This window comes from Amblyomma mixtum, chromosome 6 (assembly GCF_055824585.1).
Source record: "Amblyomma mixtum isolate Tamu chromosome 6, ASM5582458v1, whole genome shotgun sequence".
NCBI classification, from domain to species: domain Eukaryota; kingdom Metazoa; phylum Arthropoda; class Arachnida; order Ixodida; family Ixodidae; genus Amblyomma; species Amblyomma mixtum.
Window position 1 is genome coordinate 105,719,957 of NC_143017.1, and position 25,148 is coordinate 105,745,104.

The following is a 25,148-nucleotide window of genomic DNA, read 5'->3' on the forward strand; positions in this document are numbered from 1 at the left end:
CGCGCAAGAAGGAGTTCCCAGAAAAAGGCGGCAACGGCAAACGGGGCCAGCGAGCATCGCCGGCCGACCCGCGGCGAACTGCAGGGGTGCGGGGAGCCGAAAAGAGCCTTTCGTCGTAAATACACTGGACCGATCAGGCAGATAACGTGCAAACGGGCCACACCGTGCTTACGCATTTGGGCATGCCGCATTCCAGAACGGGAAATGGGCGGCGGTGTTGGACATCAACAGACAGAAAGACAGATGCCAAGGGACGGGGCGATGGAAAGCAGGCCTGGAGAATTTCTTCTTTCTGAAATGTCAAAACTAACCCAGCCTCACAACCTCTCGCAGTTAGCCTTGTCACATTTAGTTCGCGGCGGCCACGTTTCGGTGGAGGTGAAACGCAAAAGACGCCTGTGTGCTGTGCAATGTCAGTTCACGTTAAAGATCTCCCCATGTGGTCGAAATTACTCCAGAGACCTCACTTTCCTCTTTCACTCTCACCTTCACCCCTTGCCCTAAGGCGCAACTCAGGCGTCCACTGAGAAGTGAGGCAGTTACTGCGCTCTTTTCACTCCCCCCAAAAAAAACATCTTCCCTGTTAACAAAAACAAACGAAATGGAATGCACGGCTTATACGGTGGTCCAGTGAAAAATGCCAGCTCGCGACGGAATTTTACTAGCTCATAAAAATTAAACGAGCCACACGAAAAACCTCACGACATGATATCCATGCTCACAGTGGCATTTAATATAACCGTGGCATCGATCATAATTATAATGCGACAATAAGTCAAGGTAACCGCTAGTCCTTTCCAAGAGAAGGGAAGTGTTGCAGGAGGTGGCAGAAAGTTAGATGAGCGGATGAGATTAAGGAGTTTGCTGGGATAGGGTGGCTGCAGCTGGCAGAGGACAGGGTTAATTGGAGAGAGATGGGAGAGGCCTTTGCCCTGCAGTGGGCGTGGTCAGGCTGATGATGGTGAAGTCCACTCGCGCATAGCGCTATGAGTATTTTAAGACCTTTAACGTCCCGAAGAGACACGGGCCATTGGGACGCCGCAGTGTAGGGCTCCCGGATTAATTTAGAATCTCCGAGGTTCTTTAACGTGCGCTGACGTCGCACAGCACGCGGGTCTTTTTGCACTTCGATGGAGGCGAAATGCGGCCGCCACGGGCGGGATTCGATCTCGCGACTTTGATATCGACAGCCGAACGCCAAAACTACTGAGTAAGAAAAGAACAGTAGCGCAACCAAGACGAACACAAGAGAGGACCACACAGGACTAGCGCTAAACTTCATCTAACTTTATTCACTAACAGCGCAGCAAATATAAGGAAAACCAGGACACGTGCAGAGAGATACCAGTTTCCACACAACACTATCTACAGAACCGTTCAAGATACGCCATTTCCGATTTGAAGAGGTTCACCGACGTATCGCTAACACAAGATACGTATCTTGAACGGTTCTGTAGATAGTGTTGTGTGGAAACTGGTATCTCTCTGCACGTGTCCTGGTTTTCCTTATATTTGCTGCGCTGTTAGTGAATAAAGTTAGATGAAGTTTAGCGCCAGTCCTGTGTGGTCCTCGTCTTGGTTGCGCTACTGTTCTTTTCTTACAACATGCACCATCTAGCCCACCAAAAAGTTCTTCTAAAACTACTGAGCCACCGCGGCAAGCCCCCTGAGTACTAAAGCTGACGTAAGGATGCACCAGTGGAAGTCCCGGCGCGGGGTGAAATTCGGCCTTACGCGCTCCGATCACCCGATGACTGCGAAACGGGTAAGTGATCATTTAATCTGCCCTCGGAAGAAACACATCGGAAGTGGGAAACACGGCTTGCTGCTCACCGCCGTCAACGACGTATACCCACGAAGTCTCCGGACGCCCGTCAGTTTGGTCCATGTGCCTCAAAGAAAACATCCAGCGCCTCCCGACGACAGGAGCAAAACCGCTACGCCTCTCTACCTTGTTAGCAGAAAGTCACCGCGTTGCCACAGCCAGACTTGATAGCCCGCGCGTGCACTTGACGCTCCGCTATATGGCCGCTGCTTTTAGCAACCGGCTGCGTGGGTAACCGGCTAGCATACCGTTCCAAAGAAAGGCCAAGCCAAAGCTGCTAACCCGCTTGTTTCCGCGCTTAAGTAACATTTGGCGCAACGCCATCGCCATAGTCTCCGTCGACAGCTTGCTTGCCAGTGCGAGAGCTCACTTCATTCGCTGTTCCACAAGGCTCCGTGACCTACGTGCGGCAACTGAACCGACCAAGTCTTTGGGTTACTGCTCTTTTTCTCCCTCCCGTAATTTTGATCTTCTCGGCCTCCCTTCCTGCTTTTTTTTATTTTTTTTTTCAGGACTCACCACGAAACAGCAGCTGTGCATAACTGCTAACAGGCAACTCAGGACATGATTACGCGTCTGTCTAACGAAACTAAAACAGACTCTAAGTGCTGGGGTGTTGAACACAATCAAGAGCCGAGTTTGAGAAAAGAAAAATAAAGAAATCTTAGCCACTTCGAACGAGCACTGAGTAACACTGAGATCAGAGATGAGAACAACTGCACTATATACTAGAGATCATTACTAAGGCAGAGCGAGCGAGCGCTGAATGCGGTGCTATCGCAGGCACGTCCTTCGCCACTTGCCTTCGCGACACACGATGCGCTTTTTATCCGTCCTGAAGCTCTGGACCCTTACCTCGCCTCCCGATAGCTCTAGGTATATAAGCCACGGGCTGGCCAATTAAGACCTTCCCGATTTTAGGGGGAGGGGGGGACCGTATGGCCCAAAGAGATTTGAACGGGGCTCTGTCTTGATATGTTGTGCTGACTAAGACGTCTCCTGGAAAGTGCGTCCGCATCAGGCGATACGATCATCGCGGACGCGGGGTGCAGTCCATTACGAATTCTGCGACGCCGACGGCTAACCAGGAAACCCGAGCGCCAAGGGGACGCGGCACTGGCAAAAAGAAAACAAAAATAAATGCGAGGCAGCAGGGTAATATGCGTCGCGCATGACGACGCCGTCCCCGCGGGGCCTTTCCGGGCATCGCACTCCATTTGGAGCTAATTGGCCGTCCCGACAGCAGCGCCGCTGCCACGACAGCCGATCAGGCCGTCAGAATGACGCGTCCCGCATTCGCGCCCTTCTCAGAAGTGATCGGTCTATTCGGGGCTCCGGCGAGAGGAACGTCGGCACGGATGCGGCCGCCGAGGCTCCAACGAGTTGCTGGTCCCGAGGGGAGCAGGCCGCGCGAGCCCTCGAAGCAGCAGCAGAACGTGCCGTTCGGTTTACCGGGATAACGTGCTCGCGAGGGTGGTTATTGAGGCGCGCTTGCACGTTCGTGCTCCGCCAACAAGCGCGGCAATTTAAAAAAAAGCAAAATTCGCATTCCGTGTCGTTTTCGAGAGTAGGCCCAAGCAGGAAATACATGTCACGAAAGTCGTAGCGAGCTTACGAATGCTGCATAGCCGCACACCTGCAATGGCCTTTGCCACTGGCCCTGCCATTGGATGAGCGCGAGGTTTTCGCTTTTTCATATTGTTTTTCTTTTTCGCGCATATGAGGATTTCAAGGCCGGACTCAAGACCATGGCCACAAAGAGAAATCAATAGTAAAAAATAACGTCTCTACGCAAGGTGACCTAATTTTATTTCTACACCGCGAGAAGTTATACGGAGCCCACCTCAAGCTGGCGCGTGGATGAAGCCCGTCCAAGGTCACCGATCGAATCGGCCAGAATATGAGATAACGAATGGAGGAGAAAGAGGGGAAGTAGGGGAGAATATGAAGGAACGCTGTCGCCGCAGAGAACGAAGAGATGAAAAAAACTCTGTCCAGGAGAGAAAGAAGAAAGCGGCAAGAAAACCAGACGGGCGGATACGGGAGAAAGCAGACAAGAACGGGGAGAAAATGAAGGGACGTTCTTGCGGAGATCCGAATCTCAAGCCACTTAGCTAGATGTGAAAACTGTCGCGCGCGCGATGCCCCTCTCAAGAGAAAGATTTTAAAAATGTAAAAGAAAGAGTGGGAGCCCGGACCAGCCGGGTTTAAATTCATTACACAATACACTGAAAGGATGCCTGTCGCTCGTGCTCGCGAGGCTCGCCGTCGACAAGAAGCCAATAGGCGGCGTAACCAAACCGGACAACGGCGGGCGACAAAGATCCCGCAGCAGCGAGTGCGGCGCCGGCGACAGCGTGTAAAAGGCGAGTCTTCAACCGCCGAAGCTGAGAGTCGTGCTAAGAAGGCCGCGCTGGCACGAGAGCTTAGCGTCAGCGCGAAGCAGCAGCCGCCGCTGCATATAGTTTAGACAATATTATTTTCGCGCGCTAGCGTAAGGAACGGAATAACGGGATATTGGGATTACAGTTAACAGTGGGCTCTCTTCCATACCACACGTCAGGTGGCTACATAGCACAAGCCTTGCAGCGACCTCTCCGGCCCTGCCCGTCGCACGGAGTTGTACCTCCGGGTCCGAGCAGGACACCGCAGTCTCCCACTGCTCTAGGTTGGAGAATCGCAAATGCTCGGGGCGTTTTTCCGTGGGGCATTCACGTGACTGAGAGTGACTTTAGGTGTCCCAGCACTCAAAGCAGTGCACTCAATAAATGCACGGATTTTAATTATTAAAGGTTCCTGTTTGCAACTGCCTCCAGACTACTACTTGCCTTTTATTGAGCGAGGGTTGCGAGGGAGGCGATTTAAGTCTGCTGTAGTGGGAAGTAATTTTATGGTACGAGACCATTCTCTCTATACCCGACCGAAGATCCGAACCGCCCACCGCCCGGCCGACGAATTTAGGCTCCCAATCTCGAAAAAACCTGTTGTCTGAGTGTCTGAGGTCAGCTAGTCCTGCAGAACTAAAAAAAAAAATATAAATGGGGGCACCTAAGCAATTCTTATGATGTGTAAATGCGAGAGCAAATGACACTGGCTCACTGTGTCAGTGCACACCTCAATCGCGCTGTAAGTATAGGCGGTGGAGTCCACCTGCACACTGGGGCGGTTATGCACCTTTACTTTTTTCAAAAACCAGCGGAAGGTTTACACTCCGTTGACTCTGAGCAAAGCAAAGGAGCATAAGTGGCTCACTGGGTAAGTGGACACCTCAATCGCGCTTTGAGGTGAGTGGCGTTGGGAACGCCGGAAGCCTATTGCTCTAGGAGGGGTGGTGACGTCATCTGCGTGAAGCATTTAGACCATGGGTTTCTGATGACTGTGAGGTTTTCGCACAATGAGCCAAGTAATGCTCTCGCATTAATATGGCCGCAACTGCGCCGCGGCTTCTAAACTCAGCCGCGGCGGCACGCACAAATCAGCTTCGCTTGCCACTGCACGAGATCACTATGCTATCGGCGCAGCCGATCACATTTCGTGTTTAACTTGCGTAATGAATCCGGAACACCCCGCTATCACAGTGCCCTCTTAAGGCTGGTTCACATGCAAGAGATTCAGCGGCGCGTCGCAGCGAAAATTTCCAACTTGGTGGAACCTCGCCACTCACCGCCGCGACGACTCAAAACATGTTTTTGCGCCGCTGCGGCCGGATTCGCTCGCGTTTTCTCTTGCATGTGAAACAGGCATTACGGTGCGTTAAGCGGTCCCAAAATTTTATAGCGCCAGCACTAAAGTCCCCAGTCACCGATTTCGTCGATCTTTGCCTGAAGGCCGATTTTTGAAACCCCAGGCTCGAACCAAAAGCGAGACGAAACACGACATCCTAGCGCACATATTTCACATTCGGCCAAGTAAGCTAAATCGGCTGTAATTTTTTTCTTTCGCTTCAAATCATTCCGCGATGCTTTCAGACAGTCCCCAGACACGCCACGAGCAGGAAATCGTCGTCGGCCTGAAAACTGACGCAGCCTCTGGTTCCGTGGCAAATGCCACGAGGCCGTTTGGGAGCTCACGGCAAGGTATAGTCCGACGCACGCGCTGAAAATATATAGACGTTTCTGAAAACAACAGCGGCAGCCTCCAGGGAAGAGAGGCCGTATATGGCAAGGACTTCGTTTCGCCGAACCTAGTAAAGCACGAAGCTCCCCAAACGAAACTTAAGTAAACACATCTAAAAAAAATACCGGGAAAACAAAAACAGGCGGAAACAAGACGAAGCCATGTGGCGTACCATCTACCGAACAGCTTGGCTGCCTTCGCCTGTAGCCAATTTGCTTCAGGGTGTTGCCTATGTTGGACAAACAGCGATACAGGCGTGCCAACAGCGCTGCGATGACAAGCGTCGGAACGGCACCACAGTGACCATGACTAGCTTACTGCTGTTTGTGTGGTTCGGTGGAAGAGAAGTGAAAGCACAAAAAAATACACGGCCACAAGGATGGAGACAAGGACAAACGCTACGCTGTCCCCGCTGCTTCCCTTGTGTCCTATGGTTTTATCGTTTTTTCATACGCATTATATGGTTGCGTTTCGACTTTCCCGCTGTCCGATCTGCTGTGTCAGCTCATCTTTGTCCATCCGCCAGCACAGGCGCACCCGTGCAAGGTCAGTTTGCCCCTGCTCTGCACTTAGCTGCTCTGATCCTGTACATCTGTGCGGACCCTCAACGTCTTGAAACGGGCCAACAGCCCTAATCAGCAAGCAGTGTAACGCATATGGACTTCAGTGGGGGCCTACCTCATCGGTACAGGTCTGAACTCACCTGGATAAAACAGGCGCTCCCGTGTATTTAGAAGCGTAAGGAATACATAAGCGGCTATGGGAACTCCGTCGACAGAAGCATAAAGAGAAGGAATCCTATAGCATAACTTGGTATATCCTATGCTGCACTTCATGCACTTACGGTTATCGTAGAGTAGGACGGACTAGGCTGCAAGTACAGTCTTTGCTAAAAGCAACCAGGCTGCATGGTTTGCTTCTCATTTGTAGAGCCCTCACGGCTTCCCTAAAGATCAAAAAGTTCTTTGAAGGTGAGGACAGGGGTCTTCCTCACCATACAGAGGTTCAGAGCTCGAGGGCTGGCATAATAGCTCATCACGAACAAACTCTGGAATGCAAATGTTGTGTAATGTAATTCCAAGACTGTTAAATAATCATAATAAAGACCATACAATGCATGAACATATTAGAAACCTTGACGTATTGTACAGTTGATTTTATTTATGGTATATGAATTCTGATGAATGCAGTTAATGTGTATAATTATGTGTGTGTGAAAGTGGTGTGTACTATGCAGACATTTTTTTACACGGCAATAGAAAATTGCCACCCTATGGTTTGTAAAATTTGCATGTTATTACAGTATTTATAGAGTTGTCTTGTGTTTTGATAATAATCTAATCTAATAATAATCTAATAATCTAAGTTATCTAATTACTCTAATGGCTTTACAAATTAAGTAATTCCTAATGTTTCACGCATGTACTGTGTTTGCCCTTGTCCATATGTAATAGGGGAAGCGAGCTTGTCAAGCTGCCCGTAAGGCAGTTTTTTTCTCTCGCCCCCTCTCCTTTCAGTACATGAACTAAATGAAATGAAATGAAATGAAATATACGACTGACAAGCAAACTGTGCAGCCTGGTTACTTTTGGCAAAGACTGTACTTTTAACTGGGCGTATTGGTGCATATTTAGGAACGCCGTAAGAGCGCAGAAATACGAACACCGACGTATACGTCCGTCCCTCACTATAGTTAGGGAACTGGACGGGCGCTGTACTATCAAAAAGCTTCATTGGACGAAGAGCGTTTATACAACAGCTTCTTTACCCAAGCGTCAAGGCGCGGACGTGGTATTTTCTGCTCCAGGAAAGATCGCCGACCTGTGTTCACGCATTAGAGGAAAAAAAGTGCAAGGAGTCGCATATGTGTTTCCGCTTACGTTGGGCAAACCGCACGATGTCTCATGAACGCCTGCGCGAACACAAGCGTTCATTAAAAAAAAAAAGAAAGAAAGGTTCCTATCTTCCAGATCACTGTCAAGCCTGCTCAGTGAAGAATCGTTTCGCCTTCGAGCCTCGCCTATTGGATTGTAAGGTGTTAATGAGAAGTCGTGACAAAACGTGAACTTGTACAAGCTTTTTATATGAAGAAAAGGGGAGATGATTGTATTAGTGATACGTCAGTGGTTCTTCGCCGGAATGAAATGATTTGTCTTGATACCTATCTTAAACATGTGAATACTTGCCGTCTGTTGCTTAGCGCATGGGTAAAGAAGCTGCCATATAAGCGCTCTTCGTCCAATAAAGCTTGCTGATAGTACAGCACTCGTCCCGTTCCCTCACTACGTCCGTAATAAGGGAGTAATTACTCATTGGCATCCACCCGAGCGCAGCCATACGGCTACAAAGGAAAGCAATACAGCTTTCCCCTAAACATTTGACCAACACAGTTCCCACTTTGAGTTATTGATCAATTCGCTCTCGACCTACCATAAGCTTGCCGTCCTGGTTAGCTCAATTGGTAGAGCGACTGCTCCGGTGTAGCGGTGGTCCTGGGTTCGAACCCCGGACCAGGACGAATTTTTCTTTAACTACGAAGTTTCTGAGAAAGCTGTATAGCTTTCCTTTGTAGCCGTATGGCTGCGCTCGGGTGGATGCCAATGAGTAATTACTCCCTTATTACAAATCTACTCCACCTTGGGGGATTCCCCTAAACATTTGACCATCACTACGTCCGTGTTGGTATTTTTGCATCCCTTTGGCTTTCCAAGGCTGCAAACTTCTATAATTTTCTTTTTATACAGCAGTCACCTGTAGGGCATCGCTAATACGCGTAGCAAACCGTTCGACAAATACAAACAATGTGTTGGAGAACACTCTCCCCCCCCCCCTTCTCCCCCCCCCCCTCTCCAGTTCGCACCGATGTGCTTCGCTGGCAGCAGTTTGAGTTTCCAAGCTCAGTCCCAGCACACTTTGCTCTCAGAAGCACGCGATAACTGGAAGTCGCCGGCTGTGCCTGTTGCCCGCATACATCCGCACTGTAAGCAAGCACTACCACGAAAATTCCGAGAGATCAGTATGCACGAAAATATGCCCTGCTGAAGACGTGTACGTCGCAGTAGCCGGCAAGAGAGACCAGAGATTACAAAGCACGACAAAAGCGTTCTGTTATTGTTTTTTCTTCGGCCGTCCATTCATTGGGTCCCATCCCGTCGAAATCCAAACAGCGTCCTTGAAAGAAGGGCTCTGTCTGCTGGCTGAGCCATGCACAGGCGAGCAGAGTGTCGACGGCACACTCAAAAGCCGCGAGTGGTACACGCAAGCATGCATAAGCTGCCGGTTGTTTGGCAGGCACACAGGCCTGCATGCACTAGGGAGGGGAGCGGGGCGCGTCACTACGCGTCTCCGCCGGCGTGGCCGGCGTCAGGTGCGCGCCAATGTGGCGCATACGCGCGAGCGTATACTACGCAGGAATGCGTGGCGCTGAGGAGGAGAGCAAGGCGCACGCAAGGCAAAACGAAAAAAAGAAAGAGTGCAAAGTGCAGCGGTAATACCTGAGGCTCGAAAGGACTAAAAAAAAAAAAGGACCGAAGCGTGCCCCCGCAAAGCGGCGCGCCACGCAGCGACAAGGTAAAAAAGATGGAGCGAAAACAAAGCTCCGCCGAGAAAAGAGAAAAAAGCAAAGCGAAAGAGGAGGAAAGAAAGTGCGGCGGCGGCGGAGCCGGTACATTCCTGGCTTTCTTTTCCGGCACGCAAGCGAATGCTATTCAGAAGCCGCGCGCTGCTGCCGTCGCCGCCGCCGACACGACGGCCGCGCTGATGCACACGCTCGCGCGGTGGATGCTGCGGAAACCTCCCAATTTGCATAGGGCCGCGCTGGGTGCGCGCACGCGTGTACGCGGACACGAACGGAAGCGTCGGCCAAGGAGCGCCGAGGAGATGGAAGGAACGGAACACGGCACAAGTCAGGAACGCGATAGCGTTGCGTGCGCAAGCAGCTCGGCCCGAAAATCGTCCGCAAAAGAAATCATCTCCGCGACGCTCGGCTGGCTCGTAGAAGCAGGCCAGGCGCCAGGCAACAAGGCGTCTCTGCGTCCCTCATCCATCGCGACATTCAAGAGCCCCTCGTGTTGTTGGAGCCGCAGATGCTGGTGCTGTTGTTCCCAAGTTCCGTCAGTGCAGTCAAAACACGTTTCCCGCAATATGGCACACGTAACGAACATGGCGATTAAAACAAACGTCGATATAGCGTTACCAGACGTTAGCAGCTGTGAAATACACAAAGCGGAACCATCCGCGGTACCTGTCCGAACCGGCCATAAGCAGCACTCCGTTCAAAGTATATGCCTGTATATGCGAAAAAATGCGTTTTTCCCGGCGTGCCCAAAATGTCCTCGCCCCAGCTGTTAGCGGCTCTTGCGCAATGTGGGAGAAGCGTGCATACACGCGACCCTGTTGGCGGCACTCCGCTTCATACATCACTAAAAAAGGTACGGAGTCTGCATGAAAAAAAAAGGCTAAAAAAGGTACGGAGTCTGCATGAAAAAAAAATTACAAAATTGTGTTACAATGCGTTTGTTTGGCTGCTTCATTTGTTTGTTTGTTTGTTTGTTTGTTTGTTTGTTTGTTTGTTTGTTTGTTTTTAATCCCCTCAAGTTTCCCTTTCGAAGAGCTACTGACAGTACCCGGCCGTGCACATTTGTCCTCGGCTTTCGACTACACAGTCACAATGTCCTAACAGCAGGGTGATTTATTAGCCTCGCAAGATCGTTTCTACGGGATTCAACTAAGTAACGTCCACTCGCTTACAGACTGCACTCTTCACGACATGGTGAACTGCCTTCCGATAAAAAAAAAAAAAAGCAGCCGATCTCTAGCGGCCATTCATTTGTTTTGAATTACCCACCGATTCCTCCGCACGCCCCATAAAAACCTGAGGCAGCGCTTTCAGTGATGCGAGAATCGCCCAAGAGTCGCCCAAGAAGCGTTTATTGTTTCCTGCCGGCCCTGAGCCACAGTTCCACATGGCGGAGATAGCTTATCGCGCGGCGACCTGTCCACGCAACGCACGATAAGCGCCGGCGACACGTCCCCGCTGCGTACACGGCCAGCCCAATACGACGCGCCCGCCCTTATATCGCCGCGTAATCTCGCGCACAGCGCTTGTAGCGTTTCTCCGAAGAATGACAGTGGCGCCACTGCCTCAGAAAGAAAAGGCTGTCGTTATTTCCGCTTACGAACACCGAAGCGCGTCGCTGCAGTATCTGGCTGCACCGCACCGGACGGTTGGCACACTTCGCGTTTAAGAACAAGAATAAAAAAAAAATTGATGTGCCTGAAACGAACAAAAGCCCTTGCAATTCGTGACCTATGAAAACCGAATTCACAAATTTCAACACAACACCAGGAGGTTACAATTACAGTTGAGCCCCACTATATCGAACCTGGATATTTCGAACTACTGGCTATATCGAACTCACGGATTATCCCCTTGAATATCCTGCGTAATATCACAGGGGAGTTGCGAGCTACACCGAACTCAACTTTCGCCAGCCGTTCGATCCACGCCCCTGCAAGTGGCGTTTCTCCCAATGGCGCTCTTTGATCACTTTTCGCGTTCGGAGACGGGTCGGCTGCGTAGCCTTGGGCACCTGCTGGCAGCGCTGTGACACCGCGTAACGGGGTGAACGTGGGGTGTGCTTGAGCTGGCCTTCGGTCTCTTGTATTCACTTTCTACCACAACACTGCCATGCGGTGGCAACCCTTCGCCTGCGTGCTTCACTGGCTTCCAGAAAGGTTGAAAGGTTGAGGACATAGGTAACCAGGAATACACAAAACACCACTGGTGTTTTCCTCGTTATACACATGTCCTCGTCTCCTGCGCAGTTTTCGCCTTTCTGGAGCTACGAACGAACTAGCCCGCAAGAACGTCTTACTAATTCACTGGCTTCGCTGCCACAGGCGCTGCGGAAACCAACTGTGCTGTGATTTCAGTGAGACTGTCCGATTTAAAGTGCACTGATGACCGGATTAGACATCTTACGATAGGCGGTGGCTAGTTTCAAAGCACCATCCATTGCGGTTTCAATTCAAGGCAGCCTCAATGCAAGGCAGCCTCAATGCAAGGCAGCCTCAATGCAAGGCAGCCTCAATGCAAGCCTCAGTACGTCACCTCAGTTGAAATACGGCCACACCAAGGCCAGGTCCTGATAACATAAGGGAGAAATTACTCATTGACATCCACCAAAGCGCAGCCATACGGCTACAAAGGAAAGCTATACAGCTTTCTCAGAAACTTCGCACTTAAAGAAAAATTCGTCCTGGTCCGGGGTTCGAACCCGGGACCACCGCTTCACCGGAGCAGTAGCTCTACCAATTGAGCTAACCGGGACGGCAAGCTTATGATAGGGCGAGAGCGAATTGATCAATAACGCGAAGTGGGAACAGTGTTGACCAAATTGACGACACTGAGCGTAGCAGGCGCAACTCCACAGCATCTGAGCAACCGCAACGGGTCAGTACAGTGTCACGTCTACTGCTGCCTCGTTTGCCTGCTGCGCGGCCTAATACCCTGAGAAGTACTTGTAGCTGGGCGTGTTTTTCAGCAAGGACTGCAGCGTCTTGGCGAGAACGAGAGGACTGGGGAAATCTGGGGAATCAAAAGTAGGTTTCTGTAGGTAAAAATATCACGTTTTTAGCACAGTTTTACCAGTGTTGGCGGATACCAGAAAGCTGATGAACCGTCTTCAGTAGTAAGCTGATTAACTAATGTTTAATAATTAACTTTTTAGCCTATGCTTAGGTGCCGCGTTTGTGCAGCAATGTTGTCAACGCCGACGCGAATTGCTCGAATGCCGTGTGTCTGCCACAGCGTTGTCCATGCCAGCGCATGCAGCGCGCATCCTTCTATAGTCTCTACCACCACATAGCTCGAAGCGGGAATATTAGTTTGATAGTAGTATTAGCTGATGGAGAAGACGATGTGCAATGCACCGGGTAAGAGCGTGTTGCAGTCTAACACGAGGCGTGATCGGCTGCGGCCATAGCCTAGTGCTCTCATGCAGTGAACCCGCGCCGCCGCGGGTTCGATTTCTAGTCGCGACGATATTTGTTTTTATTTATTTACGGTTTGTCCAAGGTCACCCGCAAGGTCAAGCATCAACAAATCAGTGAGCCGGTTTGACCTAGTGAAGTAGTGATTTCGCACTATAAAAGTGTGCGCTTCTAAACGAAGAAATCACTGGTTTAACAAGGAATGTATTCCCTTGCATCCTGGAACTGCCTATGCATCCCGTGAGTCCGTTCTCTCATGAAGGGCGGGTGCACTTCGAAAAGATCCTCAAAAGGATAAGGAAAAGGAATCGCTCATTTTTCTGCGTACGTGATTTCAGGCTATGGCGAACGGATGCAGCTACTCCGTTTGCCAAAACCAAGGCGCGTCCCGATGCGCCCGTCGAGATGTGAGCAACGCCGAAGCGACGTGTTCGGGTAAAAACATATCGGGCGGAGTCTCGCTCGGCATCATGCTCCAGCGAGCGAGCGTGCTTCAGATTTATTTCGCACCTTCGATAATAAGCCCAGGGAACCGACGAGTAAGCACAGCACTAGAAGACCGCTCCTATCCTCCACTACGAGAACTTAGCCTATTCCTCGCTATTATAGCGTGCATATGCTGACGGTATCAATGAATGAATAAATGCATTGCGGTAAGGCTACAATACACTGCCCTCGGGCTAAGTACGGCTATGAATGCGTATAGCAGGCGACGCTGATTATGCAGCGGTCGATAAGGGCCGCTGAACTGCACGACCCCGCGCACTGCGTACGATCAGAGAGACGCTCCCTTCCGAACGCTTAGTTTATGCAAACTATACCGGTGCGTTTGACCTCGCGAGACGGACACAGCTGCCAGGCGATGTCGTTCGACGTTGCACGACGTCAGCAGCGCGGAAAACCAAACGGACTGTCGTCTGTTTCACTACTGCCGTCGGAGGCACACCTGTTCCGCCCCGAGAACCGCCGTCACTTCTCTCCTGGCTTTAGCCGCAGCTCTGCTGCGTGGCTCGTAAATGTTGTTGACACAACTGTGCACTATACAGCTGCTCTCACTTTCTTCGCCTAAATGCTACTGAACGAAGGCATAAGCCCGCTTCGAGTCTTTCCCGTTGACTGAAGCGAAGGCCTCCGCTCCTGCCGTGACGTCTCTGACATTTTTTGCAGTGAGCTTGAAAGTCCGTCAGCTGTGTGTCAAGTGTTCCTGGTTTGCACAAATGGAGGCGATCACAATTCTGCTCAGAAGTGCTTTGAGAAAGAAAGAAAATAGGCAGAGCTGAGAAAAGGTACATCAAAGAAAACTACACGGTGTGGACGGTACACGGTGTGGACGGTACACGGTGTGGACGGTACACGCAGTTCGCACGTTCTTCGCAAGCCCCACTTTTCTCCGCGGCGCTGCGTATGGCGCCCTTGGAGACCTCCTGAGAATCATGAAAAAAAAGAAAAAAAGGCTGACGGAAAGAAAATAAACGCTGCAGTTCCGGTCTCCGTAATAAAAGAAAACGCGGCTGCGACGCCTCGGGGAGACAAGCTACGCATATCTTACTTAACCTACTCGAGTAGCGATGCCAAACGCGACATCGTCAACGTCGCCTAACAATCCGTGCGGTATATACGGGGCATCGCACTTCCCGGGATTGTGTTTTAGAAGGCTCTCGTTGTGATACATGCAGACGCGCATCCGCTCGGCGAACCGCTCACGCGCCGCTGATTCTCGCATTGCAACATCAAGTCGGGTATCGGCCGGCCAGCTATGTAAACAGCGATCCCCTCGAGGTTCCGCTTCGACGAAGCTCGGCAGATTCCGTTTCACCACGACTCTCTGCAGAGTTGAGACGTTTCTCCGCAATCGAGGAGGAGAAGGCGAGCGAGATTCCCTTTGAAGCTCCGCAGAGAAGCAGGCGGCAAGAGATTCTAATTATGGTTAAGGCCTAATTAAGTGGGCTTGCAATTTAAGAAGCCTTTTGCACAGAGGAGAAAAGTAAGTAAGTGAATTTTACACAGCTACACTTAAAGGTGCATCCAATATAGTTAAACTTTAAAGAAAAGTATGGAGAAACTCCTGCCGTGAAACTAAGTAAACGCTTCTCATGCTTGACTCCAGCAACCAACAAACCAAAGAGTCGTCACTAGGTAAAGCAGGAGTGTCAAGCAAGCGGCCCTCGACGCCAGCGGCCCGTTGGCGTCAAAGGCGGGCCTTTCTCCACAAAGCGCCGTGCCCTAACAACGTGGTTTCTTTATAGCCCTTATCGCCCCTCTTTAGCGCTGTTCACAATAATGACGCCGGCTGGCTGTGCCTGGTGTACTGCTGGCAAATCAGCGGCCACACTTCACGAGCAAATCGACGGATAGTAATCTCTTACCTCCTCACCCTCCCCGGCTCCGAGTAATTGTTTCTCTTTCGCTGCTTCCGAGGCGGCGGAGAACGAAGTATCAAAGGCTGCACGACGGTTAACCCCAGCTCCAAGTGGAACAAGAGACACACCGCACTAAAGGGGGTAATCACCTCCTAAAACGATATTATTCGTCACAACCCAACACCCTGTCCAGAGAAAAAGCGCTCCAACACCATTCCGTTTGGCATTGGCAGCAATCGTGGTCTATCCTTCCCTACGAACCTCCACGGATGTTGGGAGTGCCCCGAGTCTACGGTGTACAAACCGTGCCCGAGTCGCAGACATGCCCTCGGAAACCAAACTCCGAGGTGCCTCGTTCACGTCGCCGGCTGTAGAGGACAAACAAAAAAAATAAAAAAAAATTCCTCACATCCGGTACGCTTCAGCTCAAAGGCAATTAACTCGGACTTGAGTTGTTTTAAAAAAAAGCTTATTTCTCTCTCCGTCGATGTTCGACTCCTCTTCCTCTTCCGGCTGCAGCCCTGTGGCAGACAAAAGCTTGTCGATGCGCACCGCGTGGTGAAGTCGATACCACTTATGCTGGAACAAATAGTCTGAGGCGATAATCAACAGCATGACGTATACCCTGCCTATTACGGTTTTAAATAGATGCGACAACTGTTGGCGCCTGCGTTACCCTAAAAGCACGGCCAGACTGCTCTAAACCGTCGCAGGCACAGCCGCAATTCGTCTCGCCAAATCGTTTTCTCGCGGGGATGAACTCACTCGCGCGACCGTTAAAGGGACAGTATCGCACCACAACAGCAGAATCATTTGGTGCCCCGCAGCTAAAGCAGTTGTCCACTCTGACAGCACAGCTTCCCAGTGTAAGCCGTCACAGTTGTTACCCAACAGCCCTTTTTTTTTTTTTCGGGGGGGGGGGGGGGATGCCTGGTTTTCCCTGGCGCCGCGCAGCTTCCTTCGTATACGCGGAAATAAACACGAAGAAGGAAGCACATGCACATTGGATGAAGCGTACTCACAACCGATTATTTGAAACTATGAACATCTATCAACTTGTCCAGCTTTAGATCCTAGTGCAGATCCTTTCCCTTGCTCCCTGCTATATCACCGCCATATCAGCAACAGCAGCAGCCTGACTACGCGCACTGCAGGACAAAGGCCTCTCCCATAAGGACCCTTAAGGACCAGCGGTTTTCTTGACTTCGCATGCCCTGCCCAAGCCCATTTCTTCATTTTGATTTCAACGAGGATGTCATTAATCCATGTTTGATCCCTGACCCACTCTACCCTCTTCCAGCCGCCGCGGTGGCTCAGCGGTTATGGTGCTCGGCTGCTGACCCAAAAGACGCGGGTTCGATCCCGGCTGCGGCGGCTAGAATTTCTTTGGAGGAGAAATTCTAGAGTCCCGTGTACTGTGCGATGTCAGTGCACGTTAAAGAACCCCAGGTGGCCGAAATTTCCGGAGCCCTCCACTACGGCGTCTCTCATAGCCTTAGTCGCTTTGGGACGTTAAACCCCATATACCAAACCAAACTCTACCCTCTTCCTGTCTCTTTATGTTACACCTATCATTTTTATTTCCACAGCTCGCTGCGCTGCCCTTAACTTAAACTGAACCCTCTTTGTTAGCCTCCGCGTTTCTGCCCCGTTAATGAGTACCGGGAACATACAGCTGTTGTACACTTTTCTCTTGAGGGATATTCGTAAACTGCTATTCATGATCTGAGATAACCTGCCATATGCGCTTCACCCCATTCGTATTCTTCTACTTATTTCACTCTCGTGATTCGGATCTGCGGCCACTACCTGCCTTATAAGTAGACGTATTCCCTTACCACTTGCAGCGCAGTGTTTCGTTGTTATTCGTCGTACCACAGTCTCCAATTCCATCATGCACGTCACAATTCCAAGCGTAATTCCAGTAAAGCGAACACGCATCTCCTTCGATCCAGTTCTTTTCTGTGTATATTATTGTGAGCATTGTGAACAAGGGAGCCGTAGCGCTCCCGAAACGTCATTTTTGTTTTTGTTTGACCATGGTCAGTGACCAGTGAATCTCATCATATTATTTCCTTCTTCGTCTATCAATAGCTTGCCCTAATGAATGCAAAGGCCGTCTTGAGGTAAAGGTATACCCCCAATCTTTTCTCACATTAGTTACCCGTTAACTACGGCAACGACAGCATCTCAACCTAATGAATGTTTATTTTTCTTCTTTTTAAGCATCCGTGCTGCTAATGTGCATCGCTTCTAGATGCAGAGAAAAAAAATCAGCAGAGACTGCTTACATGTGGGAAGGCGAAATCATTACTGTCCATGGGTGCACTGATACCCAACCCCACACACGCCCGCTTATGACTCCACCCGGAATTGGGCCAGTGAAGAGTATATACTATAGACGAACCATAAGAGTACAATTGTGGCGGTGCTCAGTTTGCTGTGTGCGTCATACCGCCATTTGATGACGTCGCCCTATTTCTCCTCCCATCGCTGCGATTTTTCTGTACATCGGGCGCGCACGCACGCACGCTGCTGTCTTTCCTCGTAACGGGACTAGTAATGTTTGCGCATTAAGATACGGGCGAATACACGGTCATTTCCTTCAAACGAATCATTCTTTGTATGAAACTACACAGTGTGGGGGTACGACCCGTGTTCGGGTCAAGCTTTCAAGGGTCAAGTTTCTCTTCGAGACAGCCATCATAAACGGTTACGGCTCAGTTCGAGATTTTGAAAACGTAGACGTCGCCAAGTTCGTTAAACAGCGCAACGGTTAATAGTTTCGAGCACGGAGGACTCGGTAGCGTGGGAGAAAAGCCTCTTGAAATTTCGCGCAAGATAACCTAGCAGGAATATAATATGCATCACGCCTAATGGGTTCTGGCTCGGAAAGTCTGCGCTGTGGTGCTCCTGTCGCACAGTTTCTTTGCGTAGAGCGCCGTCGCGGACCCCGCGTTCCACAACGCAATGCTCTTGTCACGCATTAACACCCCCACCTCCCCCCCTTTCCACCCCTTATTTTTTTTCTTGCTTCGTTTGGAGTTATTCCTTCACAGCTGCTCAACCACTGTCAGACTAAAATATGAAAGTCATGCACATCATCACTATGAACACGACAGAGATGGTATACTTAACTCTGCAATTGGTACCTCGTAACGGTGACGTACCGTTTCCTCAATGCCACACCCATTTCGAACTTAACAAGCTACGACTGGAACGTCCCGTTTCTCACAGTAGAAAATCTGGAGAATGTTATAGCGCGTAGGTGATAACGTTCAAAAGTGGCATTCGACCGTTTCCCATCTGCTCAGCGACATGTAACTATACAATTCGAATGCGTCCGCTCACGACTATTAGGCGAAGAGCATCTTCGACAGCATCTTCTCAGGGGCACAGACTGATGCCGCAAAAGCTGCAAAATCGTCAATTTTGCACGATCCTTGTCTTTCTTCAACGTTGCACGTACAGCGAAACGGGAGAGAGATTTGAAATCGCCAGAAGGGGCAAATTGCAAGACGGGACGATATGCTGCTTGCGACGCGGCAGGATACATAACACCAACCAGACGATAAGAAGTGAGGCAGGAGGCAGTTTCGCGACCCCCAAACAGCCCCCGGGACGAAAGGGGGCACCAGCGAGATAGCCGCCGAAAGAGAGAGGTTACTCTCCGTCATCAATCAGCCGACGAGCAGGGCCTTCCGAAGGGCCGCGCAAACGTCGCCTTCAACGAGAACCAGCGGGCTGGCGCTGTAAAACATACTCGGAGAGAGATTAGCACTGGCTTCAAACAACCCTGAATCCTTCGACTGCGCGCCACACAGAGCGCCAGATAAGCGAGCTAATTTGCAACCGTCCATGCACCATCGCTACACCGCCGATCGGGGCGCCTTGAACTTCGCTGAGAACAGCTGTGGCAAGCAGCTGGCCTCGTCCGCAGTGGGTCGCGCACTCGCAAAAGGAAAGTCCGCAACGGCGGAACATGTACCGCTATGCGCACCCACAGAGTTGCAGAATTTTCCTAAGTCACTGTCCGTCATTTTTTACCGTAATTTTTCACGCTGAATTTGATCACAAAGGGAGGAATACAGGGGAAAAAGGAGCAACACGAACCTGGAACCAGATGCGCCAAAACGAGCGGCTCTTTTTCTCACCCGCCTCTATGCAGAGGAGACCGCGTTCGCGACCTTCTGCGTGCACAGAGCTGAACGATGAAATATCAACAGGAAGGAGCAGATACACCATACACCTCTGTGGGTATTACTTGCTCAACGGATCATGACGTCACATTTCCGATTGCAGCAGAAATCGCCATGAGCTGGTCGACCTGGGGTTCCAGGAGCTGCACTTTAGTCATCTGAGCCACTGCTAGGTAATCAGAAGGCGCGAAACAGCCAAACGCTAACTTTGGCAGCAACCTACGACACGAGGTACTATCGCTTTCTAGCCGGGTCCGCGCCTTGGGCAATTTTGGCGATCGCATCAACGCGGCTTCAGCACCATCCCGCCGGTAGTGCTTACTTGGGACACAGTGTTATTAGGCACGCCGCTAACGGAAACACCTGAATGATTTATTTTAACATAAGAATCCACCAGCGCAGTATGTTCAAAAGGGACAATACATAGGTGAGCCACGGACAACTCACATGGTGCGGCGCCGAGTGCGCGTTTGTCACTGCAATTAAAGCGGCTCGCGTCGCGCTGATGAAATGAGTGTTTTTCACTCACCTTAATTGGGCATCCAGACGTTGATATGAGCTATTCCATAAAAAAGTAGCCGCCTAGTACAGCAAGAGTCGTAGAAGCGACGAAGAAAAACGGCAGGGCGTGAAGTTTTGCGGTGAGCACAGGCACGGGCGGTTCGGAGTATCCGGGCGCTTCGGAGGCGCTGTTTCTGCCGGAACACAGGAGCACGGGGAACAGCAACACACACGCACACTCATGCAAGGCAGCACCAAATGCATTAACTGTAGACGGAGCCAAGAAGCACGTCGAAAGCACGCTGAAAAAATATCCTACGCGCGAGCGAGCCACACAAACAAGGAACACATGCGGCCGACCGACACTGGCCTCCTCCGACAAGAAGCGAGCGGGCAAGGAGGCAGGAGGGAGAAAAACTCTCGCAGCGCAACGCGATTTCTCGACGCAGCTCTCGCGCGCCATCGCAGCGCACGTCGTCTGCTAGAGCTACTGAAGCTAGCCAGACGTGTGGCGCAACATTTCGCGAAATCAATGCTTCAAGAGCGTGTTCACAGATTTATCCTTTGCAAGCTACACTCAGTTAAAATTTTAATTGAATAACCTTTTTACTAATTGCTACGGCGCTTTGTGCGCTCTTAAATGCACAAGAGATGGGTGGAAGCACTCCGTTGCCGGCTGCGCTGGCTAGCGCTGGCTACGTGGAGGTTGGCTCCTAGCCGACAGGAAGCGCATGGCGCCAAATATAAAATATAAAGAGCAGCCTCGCGTTTTTCTGCGTCGTCTGCGCTGCCAACCTAGTTTATTTTCGCGGCATCAACGCTCTCACCGCTTTATCCAGCACAATTTTGGAGCAGGCCATGTAGCGCTTCGATTTTGGATGGCAATGGGGAAGAACGAATGTCTCAGGCATAGATTTGTCTCTGGCCAAAATTTAATAACAAAAAGCTACATGGAGCTCTAGTTGTGGTTAACAATGACGCACTTATAGTAATGTACAATGCCATCAACGTGTACTTTTACTCGCGCCGCCTTCTCATAAGGACTCCGAAACAAAACAAATAAATGCAGGAAAGGCGAGTGCGAGACAGATCTCTATTCCGCTCAATGAAGAAGATATTCAAAATGCTACCGCTGTCGGAACCATTGTTGCACCACAGGTGACGTTCCCGCAGCTCACGTCCTAAACGGCTCTTCATAACATCATGGTTAAAAACGAAAGTTGTTGAATGTGACGCAGCACTGTCAGGTCATCACAGCGAGGTCCTCCCTGCTAGTTCATTGTGAACCGTATGTCACGTCAGATTTTCGCCGTGTCTACCAGCCCTTTGTGCAGAAACACACGCGAAGAAAGAGACCTTCGCGTGACGAGAAGCCCTTCGCGGTACGGCGCTTCTTATACCAAAGCCCCTTATCGCGTCCTCTTATGTTTATTACGTTCTTAATACCGGAGGAGGTACGCGATTATGCCGCGCAGGGGCGCCGTGTGTGGCGGCTGCGGGGCAGTAAATCAAAACAGCGACGTCAGCCGGCTTGGCCGGCGGCAAAGGCCGACACAGGCCCTGCGGCAAGGTCGGCGCCTGCCTGCTACGGCGACCACTTTCGCTGAAGCCCCTCGCGGAAAGCTAGTAACGAAAATAAAGTACTTCTACTTCTCTCTCTATGCGGCACCCCCTGCCTCTCGATGGCGCATACCGCATCGAGATTCCATCTCGAGCGCAAGATGTGGCAACAAAATGTGGCAAAGAATGCTTGAGAAAAAGGATGTTGAATGCCCAGAAACTGAAATATGGTGAAGCTTATGAAATTGATTAAATATCTAATATCTAAATACCTACCCAGTAAAAGTAAAAGTTTACTGGGTCAGAGGGCTGCATTTCACAGGAGGAGTCCTGAGACACTATTCACTTAGCTAATATTGGGTACAATAATCTGTTTCGTCATTCGGGCAATAATAAACGGTGCGTCTCAGAGTGCATCTTCAACTCTATCATTGCAGTTTGCTGCTTCCGCACCACAGCTGTATACCTTTGCAAAATCACGCGCTGTCGACGTAGGACATATGAACCGCCTTGCGTACGCCGCCCTAAAAAATTTCCTGAGCAGTTATCACGTTTATGGAACAAAAATATTTGCTGCGGCAATTAGACAGCAGAACCTTCCGTCAAGTGCCAAACCGTTAGTGATCGTCCCTTTAACTTTCAAATGCGAATAAAAATCGAAATCATGTCATGCAGCGTTCTGTTCGGGATATGTTTTTTTTTTTTTTACCTCCCGATGATGTAGTGCATCGTGGTTGATGACGGAAGCGTACTGCTCGAGCAGCATGTGGCTTACAAGTGAGGCTGAAAAACCAGCTGATACTCAACGAAGAATAAGCACAGAGTATTGGAATATACCTGTCTGCCTCCTCTCCATGTTAAGGAGTAGAACAAAAAATTTGCGAGGGCACTTTCGCAACTAAAGTTTTGAGAGGCGAAAGCCGAGGACATTATGCCGTGACGACTTTCGGTGGATGTGACGTCACACCGTTCCCGTGGCTATATCGATACCCAAATTATACATATTTCGGAGATCATAAGTGTTAATTCCGCTTAATTACACATTTTTCCATCTAATTTGACACAAGTCCGACGTTTTTCTGATAATTCTGTGGCAATTTTCACTTTGCCGTGACGACTTCTGATGGATGTCACGTCACACTGTTCCCATGGCTATATCTACGCTCGCGTTATTTCGACGCAATTTTTACATTTTTGACTGTAATTAATTAACTAATTACTCTGCAGTCATCAAACATGGCTTCTGGGTTCATTTTTTCCTCCTCTATCGGAAGCAAGCAATTGTTTTCTCCTTTCTCCTATCTTTTTTTGTTTCCGAGTTAGCACGAGTTAAACGCTGCCAAAGGTGGGACCTTCTGCTAACGGACGACAGTATGAGCCTTTCGACGAGGCTTTCGCCTTAAAAAGACGACAAGTGGAGTCTAAACACAGGCTAACGCAACACGCTCCGGACGCCTGCGCGCAGCGACTACGCCGGACGTAATACTGCTGCTTTGGAAGCCATGCGGCCATGGGCGTCCGGAGGGGGGGGCAAGGGGGGGCGGCTGCACCCCCCTGGAAAATCACTCACTCGAACCGTGAGTGATGGCCGCACGCCAGGGGCGGTGGTGCGCTCAGTCAAAAGGGTAAAAGCAGCCCCGCATGGTCACATCTGCGAAATGCCGCGTCCGGGCGTGCGTCGTTCCGCCATTTTCAAACCACGCCATCGTTAGCTCTACTGAAGGGCGACCTGTTCCAGACATACAGCGGCACCGGCGAGCATGTGTTACGAGCCGCCTTGAGATGGGTGTCTGTTTCTTTGATCTCTAGAGAGATAGCGACACGGAGGCAGACAGTGCACGGGGCATCTTGTTTTCGCCTATCGTTACGCCGGTCACCGATGAATTCTTAAGGAGGGAAGGTAAAATCAGCCGTGTCCACCCCCGCTTTGTCGGGCTGCTCAGGGGCAAGCGGGCGATGAGTTGGCGCCGCCGCCGCTCGCTGTCTCCTCCGATCCACGGGTAGCGCAGTTCGGTAGAAGCGCCGCTTTCAGAATCTCCGGCAAAGGGGATTAGCTGCTTTTGTTCACGGCGACGCAGTCTCCCGAGGCGCCCCCACACCAGCGTTCTTTGCGTCTTCTGCGAAAACCAGCGCCTTTGGTCAACGCAGCCCGATGGCGCCTGCCTGGCTCGCCTGTCACCTCTGGCTGGGCCTCAAATCACAACAGCGCCCATGTACTGTGCGTGTCAGTGCATGGTAAAGAGACCCAGGTGGTCGACATTACCCGGAACTCTGTACTACTCCATCCCTCATAGCCTGAGTCGTTTTGGGGCTCTGAACCCCATAAAAACACAAAAACAAATTTTCCGACTGGAGTGGCGAGTGTCCCTTCCCCTCGGAAGTTGCGCGGCGTTCCTTTCACCCCCAAAGTGCGCATTCGGGGATACTGCGGCAAGTAAGCCCTTGCACGTGTGCGCGCCTCTGTGTTTGTGCTTGGGTGTTTTTAGTGGCCGGTTGTCAGCGAAGCTGAGAACAACCAAGACAGCGGACGAGAAAACGACGAGCGGAGAGCAGTGTGTGTGCGGTTGCTCGACTGTGCGGATGCGCAAGCAAGATGGAGCGAGGTGTATGAAGCTGCGAGCGTGCATTTATCTTGTAAATAAGTTTTCGTTGTATATATAGTCATCTTTTGTTTTCAACGTACGCGTTCAACAGTTTTTCCAATCAATGTGTATGATGAGTGTGCACCGAGAGCGTGTAATGAAGCACAGAAGTGAATTTATCACACGTGTAATTACGCAATTCGCCCAGAAAAATCCGAGGCGCCTACAGTTGCTGTTCAAGGAAGACTGACTGAGTGACTGTAGTTGCGTGTTTGTGAACATATTGTGCTGTGTGCTGGTCATCAATCCGGGTGAGTCGAGAACCCGTATGCAGCAAGACTGAGCACTCTTCTCCACGAAGTGATATAGCATCTTTTTGCATTTTTATTAATTTTAGTTGTTTCTTCGTTGATAAACTCCAATGTACCTCTCCTAGCCGCGCTTTAATTTGCTGTTTGTAATTTTTCTTTCATGTGTGCATTTTGTTTAATTTTTATTTATATATAAATAAATAAATTTACTCCGCAAATAGCGCCTTTCTGCTACGAACATACCCCCCCCCCCCCCCCGGGGCACCAACGGGGCCCCCCCCTGCAAAAAATTCTGCGGACGCCCTTGGCCCATGCCCCATGGCCGATGACCCATGACAAATGGCGGCTAACTGTCGACGAGGTGACGCAAGGAACCAAAAGATAAGACAATGCACGACGCATCGAATAATTTGAAGCAGCGTTCACTAACTTATAGAGCCTCCGAGGTGGGTATACCGAAAAAGCTTACTTCCAAATGAAATAAGTCCATGCTGATGCGTGTGAGGAGCTATTACAGTGTCTTAAATCTGAAGGAAATGGCTTCCTACAGCTTATGGCCACAAACTTCATCCAGTTACACTTATGTAACTGCCTTATGTAATGCCTCAACAGAGGCATTACATAAATGACGATGATGATGAGATTAATACTGGGTACATTACTTCCAGCGAGAGAATAAACGAGCGAGCAAGAAGTTGCGG

At 50.4% G+C, this 25,148-nt stretch overlaps 1 protein-coding gene across 6 annotated transcripts in view; it reads right to left on the bottom strand.

Annotated features, from left to right (window-relative positions):
- Positions 1-20,390, bottom strand: part of LOC149339902 (uncharacterized) — a 553,936-nt gene extending 533,546 nt beyond the window's left edge. For all 6 annotated transcript variants that reach the window (XR_016283569.1, XR_016283568.1, XM_089548582.1 and 3 more), the window contains exon 1: positions 20,023-20,390. The gene's annotated coding sequence lies outside the window, so the exon portion shown is untranslated. The remainder of the gene's footprint in view (positions 1-20,022) is intronic.
- Between the last annotated feature and the right edge of the window lie 4,758 nt (positions 20,391-25,148).